The sequence below is a fragment of the Chrysochloris asiatica genome, unplaced genomic scaffold (genome assembly GCF_000296735.1).
Source record: "Chrysochloris asiatica unplaced genomic scaffold, ChrAsi1.0 scaffold00564, whole genome shotgun sequence".
Classification (NCBI taxonomy): domain Eukaryota; kingdom Metazoa; phylum Chordata; class Mammalia; order Afrosoricida; family Chrysochloridae; genus Chrysochloris; species Chrysochloris asiatica.
Window position 1 is genome coordinate 369,276 of NW_006409082.1, and position 12,422 is coordinate 381,697.

The 12,422-nt window shown below is 36.7% G+C and overlaps 1 pseudogene; it reads left to right on the forward strand.

Moving 5' to 3' along the window:
• Positions 1-12,422, forward strand: part of LOC102842111 — a 74,959-nt pseudogene that overhangs the window by 48,666 nt on the left and 13,871 nt on the right.

Consider the following 12,422-nt stretch of genomic DNA (forward strand, 5'->3'; position numbering starts at 1 on the left):
GGGCTACATGGTGGGTTCGTCCTCCAGGGCCCTGGGCCTCAACAATCTGGCTACAAGAAGGGTTGTGCCTTGGGGCCCCTGGACCTCGGCAGCAACTGGGCTCTGGACCACCTGGGCCGCGAGGCGCGTATGCGATTAGGGCCTTGTTTGGGCCTGGGCCTTTGTGACCAGTCTGTGGGCGGGTTAGGTCTCAGGGTAAGCATTGGCCTCAGTGGGAGTGTCTGGGCCTTGGGAGGGCCTCGGCCTCAGTGGGCAGGCCTGTGCCTTGGGCATTCCTGAGTCTCGGTGGCTTGGCAGACGGCTGGTCTACGCCAGGGCAGTAGAGGGCTGGGGTCGTGACTGCAGGGAGGTACTGTCCGTATTTGATGATGTAAAAAATACCTCTCTCAGTCTCTCTGTACCATGGGTACCCCGAATTTCCTGATATCCACGCTGCTATCCCTCTCTATTTGTTCGGCTTTGCTAGTTTATGCTTCCTTTTCTCTGGAAATGCAGCCTTCTAAGTGGGGTTGCTCTAGCCCTGCATTCCAACCTCTTCACGGGGCAGAAGCACTCACTGGTGCGGGCGCGGAAGCGGGAGCCATGTGCAGGCAGGCAAAAGCTCAAAATGCCTGTAATTCCTCAGCAATTTGATCTTTTAAAAAACGAGTTCAGAATGTTGAAGTATAAGATTTTATGTTTGTTCAAAGGCTGTCTGTCTGCTAGACAGAGGTTTCTTATGTGCGATTCTGCCCCTTTTCCCCGAGACAGCCCTACCTGAGCTGCCTGGTCAGGGAGGCGCCAAAAGTCCTAGAATCATTTTAATTAAGTAAAATAAGTTATTTGCTGAATATAAAATTGATGAGCAGCTTTGTAAATTTCACTGAATTTACAATACAAAGTTTTTTGAAAAAATAACAAAAACTGAGGTTAATAGAGTTATATACAAATTATATATTAAATAAATTAAACAAATATTCTGTCTCCCTAAAATAATGTTATATCTATGATGTTATGAACTTTGTTCTATTTACTGAAGCATTCATTAACACTATCTGGCACATAGTAGGTTTTTCAGAAATATTGCCAAACAAATACATTAAGTGCTTTATTAGTAAAGATTAATATTTTCATATTTCTAATGAATTAAATTTATTGAACAACACTGTATAATATTGTTACCATTTTATGAAGGAAGAAACAGTCTTAAAAAGATTAAATTATTTTCCCACAATACAGAGCAAATAAAATCACAAGAGGATAACTTCAACAAATTGTAATTTGGACTCTTTTATCATAGTATAGCAAATAAATTATTGTATTAATGACCCCTGTTAGCATAGGTTGAATATTTAAAGGCTGTAATAGAATATTAACTAACACAGAATCTGGAACCAGAGTTCCTGGGTTCAAATCCCAGGTCTGTTACATTTTAGAGTGATGATATTGCCTCAGTTACACAACTTGTAAAATAAGTTATAATTCCATCTACTATCCACATTGATTTAAATGATGAAATATTTACAAGGTATTTTTACTTGTGCCTTTGACAGGATAAGTGCTCTGTAAATACCATTTATTATTATTATTATTATTATTATTATTATTATTATTATTACTCTTGTCATAATTGCATTTTATGATATTTAGGGAATGTTCAAAATTTAATTAACAAATATCATCAGTTAATGATTTGTCAATATTGACATAAAACATATGTGTCATAATAATATAGATCAACATATATCTACCAATATGATAATGGGAGAAAGATAAGACTTTTTGTGCCTGCAATGATTTATAGCCTCTAAAACACTATACAAGTTTACTATGAGTCAGAAGCAACTTGATGGCACTTAACAACAACATGATGAAGTGAATGATTGTAAATATGCCTATAATGTATATGTAAATGCAACTATTCAGACAGTTGTGGCACCTGTGAATGTTGTAAATTATTAAGTTTTTATGATTATTAAAAAAAAAATCACCGAAATTAATAGTTAAATAATTTAGGTGTGAGGAGTGCCATGAAGATAATCTAAACAAATTCTCATATTTTAAGTAAGGAAACTGATGACACTAGAGATACAAGGCCCAATATAATGTCTTATAGGTAATTACAGTCTAGAAAGAGCAATAACCATATATTCTGTAGTCCTACTTTGGTGCTTTCTAGCCTCACCATGTTGCTGCAGTGTCAATATAATAATGTTAATAAAGAAAAAGATTTCAAATGAACTGATTTTCAAAATCTGTGAAACGTTATTTAGACACTGTATATAGTGGTTGGTATGTACATTTGAATAATGGACATATGAAATAGTCTTCCTTATAGGAATACAGATACTCCTATTACTGATGATGCTGTATATCAGGGTAGATCTTGAAATGTTTGATTTGACAATGAATGTGATGCAATTCCTCTTCAAGTTTTCATTCCCAACATAGTATCATGTTTGATTCAAAATGGCCAGTATCAGTACATTTTAGGTCTAATGCCTAAGAAAGGAGCTGCTTGGAAACTTTCACTCAATTCACAATAAAACCATTTAAAAAAATCAAGGAAATAATTATTTCAAAGAACTAATGGCCCATATATACCCTTGCCTTCTTTAACCTAAGACCAGAAGAATTAGAAGTGGTTTGCTATTGCAATCAAACATTCTGACCATGGACAAAATAGAAGGTCCAAGTTAGAATGACAGAAAAATGTAGAACAAAGCTAAAATTCACAAAAAAAGACCAAATTTACTGATCTGGTAGAGGTTGGGGGAACCCAGAGACTATTGTTAATCCTTCTAACATGGAACTGAAATCACTCACTCCTAGAAACCCCCTCTCAGCCAAATAATAGACTTTTGAGTTATGGCATTGGAGGAGAATATTGAAAGTGCCACGGGCTGCCAAAAGAACCAACAGATCTGTGTTGGAAAAAGTGCAGCCAGAGTGCTCCTTGGAGGCCAGGATGACCAAATTTTGTCTCTCATACTTCTGACATATTGTCAGGAAGGACCAGCCACTGGAGAAGGTGGTAAGGTGGTAAGGTTTAGTAAAATGGAAGGTCAGAGAAAAAGAGGAAGACCCCCAACGAGATGGATTGGCCAAGTGGCAGTATCAATGGGCTCAAGCGTGGCAACAGTAGTGAGGTTGGCTCAGGACTGGGCAGTGTTTAGTTCTGTTGTACATAGGCCTTCAGTATAGATTGCATCTCAACATAAAGTAAATAAAAATCTCCATAATTGGACCAATAAGCAACAGCATAATAACCAGAGAAAAGATTGAAGCTGTCAAAGTTGTCACTTTACTTGAATCCACAATCAATGCCCCTGGAAGCAGCATTCAAGAAATCAAATAATTTATTGCAAATCTTTTTCAAAAAACTTCCTTAAAGTGAGAAAAAGCAATTATGTCTCATTCAGACTAAGGTGAACGATCCTTGGTAGTGCAGCAGATTACGAGTTTGGCTACTAACTACAAAGTCAACAGCTGGCACCTACCAGTTGCTCCTTGGATGGAAAAAATGAGACTTTTGGCCATTGTAAATATTTACAGCCTTGGAAACTCTATACATGGTTGCTATGAGTCAGAACCTACTTGCCAGCACATCACCACCAAAACTAAAGTAAACCTAATACAAGATGTGGTATTTTATATTTTCTCATGTGCAGTGTTATGTTCTGTTGTGCATACGGTTGTTATAAGTTGGTACTGACTCAATGGCACCAAACAACAACTACAACATGTGCATGAAAAAGTTGGACAATGAATAAGAAAGACTATAGAAGAAGTGATGCCTTTGAATGATAGGATCAGTGAAGAATACTGAATATAACATAAACTGCAGACGAATAAATGAATATGTCTAGGAAGAAGTAGAGATAGTGCTCTTAAGAACAAGACGATAACAGGGAGAAATAGAGCCGCTGAGGATTCCAGACACATGGAAAGAGAAAGTCTTTGTGCTGGAGGCCAGAGGCAGGCTTGCAGAATTTGCCCTCAAGTTGTTTAAATGGTTATATATTCTTGAGTGTTTTTGTGTATATTAAAAAACAACAACAACAGCAACAACAACAAAAAAAAAAAAAACTAGAGGGAATAGAAGCAAATACTGTTGAATGATGATGTACAGAGGAAATTGTAATAATCACTGTAATGAAACGAAATACTATTGGATGAGTGTAAAACCAACATTCTCCCATGTAAAATATCACTCAATTAAAAAAATAATAATAACAAGAATGGTGAGATTTTTTTCTTACATGCTTTGGAGATATCAGGAAGGACTAGTTCCTAGAGAAGGACATCATGCTTGATAAAGTAGAGGAGTAGCTAAAAAAGGGGTGGGGGGTGGGGAGAAAGGAAGACCTTTAATGAGATGGTTTGACTCAATGACTACAACAAATGACTTAAACATAGCAACAATTTTGAGGATGTTGCAGAACCAGGCAATAGTTTGTTGTGTAGTATATAGGGTTACTATGAGTCAGATGGAAAAAAAAAAAAAAAAAAAATTGAAATGTTTCAAGAAAGTGAGGCGGCATTGGAGGTAGTCACTCATCTATGCCAAGAAATTTGGAAGACAACTATCTGGACAACTGATTGGAAGAGATCCATATTTGTGCCCATTCCAAAGAGAGGTGACACAGTGGAGTGTGGAAATCATCGCACAATCTCTTTGATATCCCATGTGAGTAAAGTTTTACTAAAGTAATACAGAAATGGCCACAATCATACATTGACTAAGAACTTCCAGAGGTTCAAGCCGGTTACAGAAGAGACCGTGGAACAAGAGAACTCATTGCTGATGTCCGATGGATCTTGACTGAAAGCAGAAAATACCAAAAAGATGTTTACCTGTGCTTTACTGACTGCACAAGGTTTTCAATTGTGTGAATCATGACAAGGTATGGATAACATTGTGAAGTATGAGTATTCCAGAACACTTAATTGTGCTCTTGAGGAATCTATACATGGACCAAGGAATAGCTGTTCGAAAAAAACATGGGAACACTGAATAGTTTAAAATTAAGAAAGGTGTGCGACAGGGTTTTATTCATTCACCATACTTATTCAACCTGTATGCTGAGCAAATAATCAGAGAAGCTGGGTTATATGAAGAAAAATGTGGTATTAGGATTGAAGGAAGATTCATTAACAACCTACAATATGCAGATGATACAACCTTGCTTGCTGAAATTGAAGAGGACTTAAAATATTTACTGATGAAGATCAAAGACCACAGACTTTGATATGGATTACATCTCAATGTCAAGAAAACAAAAATCTTCACCACTGGACCAATAAATAACATTCTTATCAAAAGAGAAAAGATTAAAGTTGTAAAGGACTTAATTTTTCTTGGACCAACCATCAACACTCATGGAAGCAGCAGTCAAGTAATCAAACGACACATTGCATTAGGTAAACCTTCTGCACAAGACCTTTTTAAGCTGTTATAGAGCAAAGATATCAGCTTAAGGACTAAGTTGTGCCTGACCAAAGCCATGGTATTTTCAATAATCTCATATGTATGCAAAAGCTGGACAATAAATAAGGAAACCTGTAGAATAATTGATGCCTTTGAGTTATGGTGTTGGAGTAAAATATTGAAAGTAACATGGACAGCCAAAAGAACCAACAGATCTGTGTTAGAAGAAGTTCTGCCAGAGGGGTCCTGGGAGGCTAGGATGGCCAAACTTTGTCTCTCATATTTTGGCCATATTGTCAGGAGGGACCGGTCACTGGAGAAGGATATCATGTTAAGTGGAGATTCAGAGAAAAAGAGATAGACCTACAGAGAGATGGATTGGCATATGGCAGAATCAATGAGCTCAAGCATGGCAACAATTTGAGGTTGTCCCAGGACCATAGTGTTTTGTTCTGTTGTGCATCAGGTCATTTAGTCAGTACCAACTCAACGGCACCTAACAACAACAATTAATCAGAACTAATGCAAAGGTACCTAACAACAACATGCATTATGGAAATTCAATACAGGGTTCATCCAAAGTCCTGTTTCAGTCTGTATCATTAAAAATGAAAATAATGACTTGCCATGGAAAATTGGGAAATATTTTAATAGTCTAGATTAATCTGAAGTCTTGAGAAGTAGCTCATACTTGAAAGAAATTAATGATATTTAAGGAGATGAGCTCTCTTTCCTCAATGTCTCTGAAACTGTAATTAGTGGTTTCAAACTACTGGTCACAGCAGTCTGGTCCTCCCTTCAGAAAACAGCTGTCTCGCTTTTTTAGGAAGAGCTATATAAGGCATGCAAACCACATGGATTTCCTTTGAAGTTGCTAGAATTTTTGGTCAGTATATTTTATCTCTCTCTTTTACTTCAGAAACTCTAAGAAGAGATTTTTATCAAGGAAACAATTGAAGGAAGCTTCTGGTGTTACTATTTTCCAACCTTCTGAAATCCTTTAGTATGGAGATAGTCATGATTTTGTGCTGGGATTTTCTCTCTGATGGTATCTCCATAATATCTTCAGGCTGTGTGAAGTAAAGCCAGAGTTTTCACCTTTACTCTGTGTTTACTGGAGTTAAAGATCCTTGTTGTCCTTGTGAACTTGTAAATGCTGTTTATACTTCTTCATTCCGTAAGATAAATCTGGAGACACAGAGATAAAAATAGATAGACTACCTTTCTTTATTTATTTAAAAAAATGAACTCAAAGAATTATTGTACTTTAACATATTAAATTCAGAAGATCTAGCATTTACTTCTAGAATTTGGATCACTGTTTAAATTATATCACATTAAGAAATAAATATGGCAATATTGTTAATATGATTAGTTTCAAAGTTAAAAACTGAAGTATTATTGATCGCATAATTTAAGTAGAACAGTATGAAGGAAAGATGTTTTCTCACAAACATTGCACTTCTGAGTTTCAGATATGTCTAGAGCGTAAAAGTATTTTAGTCTTGATATGCAGTAAGTTTCGAGCTGGCCTTCAATTTGGATTCTTTGTTGTGTTCTATAGATAAAATTCTGGTTAAATTAAGGAAAAAATACTGAAAAGATTCAACAAGAAGGGTATGGAACATGGTTCTGTCTATGGGTACAAGCAAGTTGTTGTTGTTAAATGCAACTGAATCAATTTTGACTCATATCCACCCTTTATAGGATTTCTGAGACTGTAAATATTTTGTGGGAACAGAAAGCCTCATCTTTCTCCTATGGAGCAGCTTGCAATTACTGTTAAGTGATGTGAAGTTGGTTCCAACTCATAGTGACTCCCATGAACAATAGAAAGAAACATTGCTCCATCCTCTAAAAACCTCACAATCTTGCTACATTTGAGTCAAATACTGCTGTCACTGTGCCAATCCATCTGTTGAGTGTCTTCCTCTTTTTTGCTGACTCTCCACTTTAAAGTCCTTCTCCAAGAATTGGTTCCTCCTCACATGCCCGAAGTATGAGAGATAAAGTCTGGCCATCTTGGCTTCTCAGGAGCATTCTGACTGCACATCTTCTAACACATGTATGTTTGCTCTTCTGGCAGTCCATGATACTTGCAATATTCTTCTCCAACACCATAACTCAAATGCAGCTCTGCTCCAGTTATATTTTGAGTATCTTCCAGTCTGAGGGGCTCATCCTCTGTCACTTTTCATAATGTTTGAATATTGAATATACTGATGCTATCTGATAGTGTTCCTCTGCTGTTCGTGAGGTTTTCAATGACTAAACATTCGGAAGTAGTCTGGCTCTTCTTCCTAGTCTGAAACTGGAAGCTCAGCGGAAACCTGTCTACCTTGGTTGACCTTACTGGTGGCATAGCTTCCAGTATCACAGTAACACAAAAACCACCACAGTACGATACACTAACAGACACAGGGTGGTGTGGAGCAGTTGGTGGGCTCAAACTGCTGAATTTGTGGTTAGCATTCTGGTGCTTATCCAGCCCTCCCTATGGGTCCTTACAAGGGAAGGTATTAATAGGTCATACAAAGAAATGCCAATGAAGAACTTATTATGTGTCAGTTACTGTTCAATGCATATTAGTCCTTTCAATCCTTCCATCTGTATTATGGGATAAGAACCATTATTACTCTTATTTTACAGATGAAAACTCCTCAGCAGAGTTTTTCTTCAAAGATACGTCCTATTAAGAGGTAAGCTTCAAAGAGTAGTGGACACATTTCACACTTGCCACTGTGGTGCTGTAGGAACAGCACTGGACTATGAACCACAAAATTGGCAGTTCAAACACACCAACTACTCCCTGGAAACCGTACACAGGGTCATTATGAATCAACGCAACCTAGTCACATTTAATAACAACTGGCTGCTGCCACCAAAATGGATTCCAAAACTAGGCTGCTAGTTTGCATCAGGGGCTCCAGTCTCAAATCCCAATTGTGATTATCTGATTCATCCTTATTTAATGCTGTCCTATATTTTAATGAATTAAGTAGCAAGTATCTGGCCTTTGATGACCACACTTATGCATTAGTGGTGGCGGTGGTGTGCTGTGGCGTTGGTTCCAACTCATAGCAACTCTATATAGGGTTTCTGAGGCTGTGATTTTTATGAGACCAGAAAGCCTCATCTTTTTCCTACAGAACATCTAGTAGTTTTGAATTGGTAAACTTGAGGTTAGCAGCCTGACTCGTAACTACTATGCTACCAGTAGATTTGTCAAAGCAAGGAAGGGAATTCATATGCTTAGCAATAAAAACCAAAACAAACAAGCAAACAATAATGAAAAGACACACACCAGTGGGCACTGCTTTTATTTTAACTAGTTAACAGTTATCTTTAATTCAACTCATGGCAACACCAGCAGTCTGAGTAGATCTGTGTTCCACCAAATTTCCCCTGGCTGATTTTTGTAAAGTAGGTTGATAGGCAGTTCTTTCAAGACACATGTGAATGGACTTAAACAGCCAACCTTTTGATCAGCAGCTGAACGTGTTAACTATTTGTACTGCCCAACTCTATATTATGGTCATTAGTAATAGCCTTGAATGAAAAAAAAAACTTAGTCCTACTTAAAGACTACCATATAATTTAATAAAATTGCAATTGTAGATAACATTAATTGATTACAAATGCAAATAGTCTTGTTTCTAAAAAATACCATTTTGAATTGCATCCCAAGTATAAACAATGTGTAATCAGTAGAGCGACAAACTGAAGAAATAATTGCATGCTTTGAATAAGTTGTTTTTTTTTTTCTTTTTAATCTTTTGAGCACCAATCTTTTGGAGTTTGACTTTAACATGCAAAATGTTCTTCCAATATAAACTTGAAACTTAGGGAATTCAAGAAGTGAAATGAAGAAAGGAGCTGAGGAGAAGAGAGAGAGTTTTGCTGTAGACTGCTTTTGACATGGTCCAGTTACTGCGTCACAACTTTGTGTTTCTTAATCTTGGCAATAGAATAAAGTCCTCAGCAGGAGGACTTTCTTCAAGTCCAAAAACATGACACTTCAGAGCTCTAACCACAACTTCTCTTTTTATGTCTACGGGATTTACAGTGTTTGCAGATGGAAGTAATTTAATACCGTCATGATCTTTCATCTAGCCTGTTTCCTTTCAGTGACCCTATGTTTACTATACGAAAACACCAACAAGGTGTCTGATTTCTTCATGGAAAAAATGGCAACTATTTAAAACAAAAGGATTTTGTCCAGCAGAATCATAAATCTTTCACTATTTCTGTAATTTAACAAAAAGAGCTCAGTTGTTCTGTGAAGAGCATTAGCCTGCGAGACAAGGACAATCTGAATTTCTTATTAAAAAAAAAAAAATGTGTCTTTTGAGGTGGGGGAAGATAGCAGTAGAAGAAAAAGTCACTGCTGTATCTATGGGAGGATAATATAATCTTATAATTTCTATGACTTAACTCAAATTGTCCATAGTCATCATTTTGAAAGAACTCTTCCTGGCATTTCCCAGGATGCTTTGAGAATAATAGCAGGTTCTTTTTGACCCTCATATGTGTGGTTCAAATGATTTTAAACTCTGTTCTGCACCCCTTAAATTCTCTTCCTAGGATGGGGGAAGCTTTTAGTAACCACAGTACACACCTTTCTAGGGAATCTTCCCTTAGAAATTTAATAGGTCAAGTCATAAATAATGGAATGAAATCTTTCAACAGAAGACCAGAAGCTGCAAATGGAACACTCAGAAAATGGATAACAGCTGTCTTCTAAGTGATGAAATGCAAGATGCCTTCCTATATTGGAGGCAGTTTTTTCCAATAAGAGACAGAACTTGAATCTGGGATGCCCATTCTGTTTACACCAGATATCAGGGAGATTAAAATGCTCAGTACTTTTAAGGGTACGATGTCAAATCCAAAGATATATCAAAAGCTGTAATACAGAGCATAGATTTGACATCTATGAGTCATTTATTTAGGGATTATTTACAAACAAATATTTTTAAGAAAAAGAGTGAGACTCTGAACAGGCTGAAATATATTACTGTAAGCAGTACATATCTATTTTGTACCCAATTCATGCCAAATAATATATATACTGGAGTTGAGAAGTAGAATATGGAACAAAGCACATGGGAGATACAGACAAGAAAGAAGCAAATTGCAATTCAGTACCTGAAGACTAACTGGGAATTCTCAGGTAGAAAAATTGGGAAAATAAGAAACAGAGAGAGGCAATAGCTCAGGTTTAAATAGAAAACTCATGGTGTATTTGTGAGCTGAAATTGATTCAGCATGTTGGTCTTTGGCCAATAGCCTTTTACATTCAACTTTCAAAATACATCTATTTTTGTTCAATGTTCCAGATTTGGGGGGGCATAACCAGAAGCAATACTAAAAAATAAACAGGAAATCACAGTTTCATAGGCAACAATAAACTTGTAGGAATTTATGATGTGATGGGGATGTGTGTAAATGTAGACCTTAGAAAAATCACTCCAGTACCAGTGTTGTGGTTTTGTGTCTGACTGAGGGGTCAATTGATGAGGGCAATCTGTGCTTGGCATAGTTGGTACACAGGTAAGGAGTAAGAGCAGGGAAGTGTAAAGGGAACGAAGAAGAAATGTGATGGGTCCCTTCCATTGAACACCAACAAATCCATGGTAGCAACTGATGACATCCTTCCATTCAAAGTGCTCAGGTAATGTATAAGGCAGTTGGTTATCTCCTGAGGTACCATTGACATTTTCTTATGATAAAATAGTCCCTGGTGGCACATATTCCACTCCTAGCTTAAAGGTTGGCAGTTGAAACCCAACCCCAGGTGCCTTGAAGACAGAGCTTGTGATCTGCTTCTGAAAGGTCAATCTTGAAAACTATGAAACAGTTCCACTCTATACATCTGTGATTATAATGAATTGAAATTGACTTGACAGCAACAAAGAGCAATGATTTTATGCAAATAAAAAATATTGTTTTTGTGTCATGCATTCAGTTTACTTTCTATGAATAAATGGATGTGGGTTGAACAAACCAGAGACTTCTAGTAGGTGAAAAATTTGTCCCAAGTGATTCAACTCATATGCAGTATCAATAAGATGTACACGTAAGCTCCCTCATTCCATAGTCTAAGCTACTCTTAGCCTCAGATCTGTAATGTTGGGTTGGTTTCTCTAGGTAGTTTAAAAGTATTTTAGTGGTTGGCGTATTTTGCTGAATATTTAAATGCATGAATTAGTTTAGTATGTTTCTCTAAAACATCTCTCTAATTATAGAATTATGTGATTGCTACATGAACATACACAGTTTCAGCAAATTATCCAGAAAACATGTATTTGGACTCAAACAATGTTAAAAGCTTGTATCTTCACTAGGTTGTAAGTTTTAACAGTGCAAATAAAATGCATAACTAGTATGCAGCATAGCCTCTAGTATACATTAAAAATTATTTGTTGTGTAAATAATTACTGTGGAGTTGATTCTGACATATGAAAATACCATGTGTAGAAATATAGGGTTTTCAATGGCTGGTTTTTTGGAAGTAGATCACCAGACACCTAAAAAGGCAAGATTAAAAAATTTGTACTTTGTGTCCAATAGATCTCACTTTGGATTTCTTCAGTCTAGTTCCATCCATTTTCCAAACACACAGGATTTTTCTCATCTGGCTTCTTTCTATTCCTATTTTTGTTACAAATATTCTTGTTTTCTTTTTTTTTAATTCAAAAATAATGTTGTTGTTGTTAGGTGCCATGGAGTTATTACCAACTCATAGTGACCCAATACACAACAGAATGAAACACTGCCGGGTTCTGGGTGACCCTTACAATCATTGCTACATTTGAGCCTATAGCTGCTACCACTGTGCTAATCCATCTCATTGGGGATCATCCTCCTTTTCACTGACCCTCCACTTTAGCAAATATGATAGCCTTCTCTAGTAACTTGTCCCTCCTAATAATATGCCCAAATTTAACCAAAGGAAGAATTATGTGAAAATTTTCAAAAATAGATAAACTTTGAAAGTTGAATATAAAAG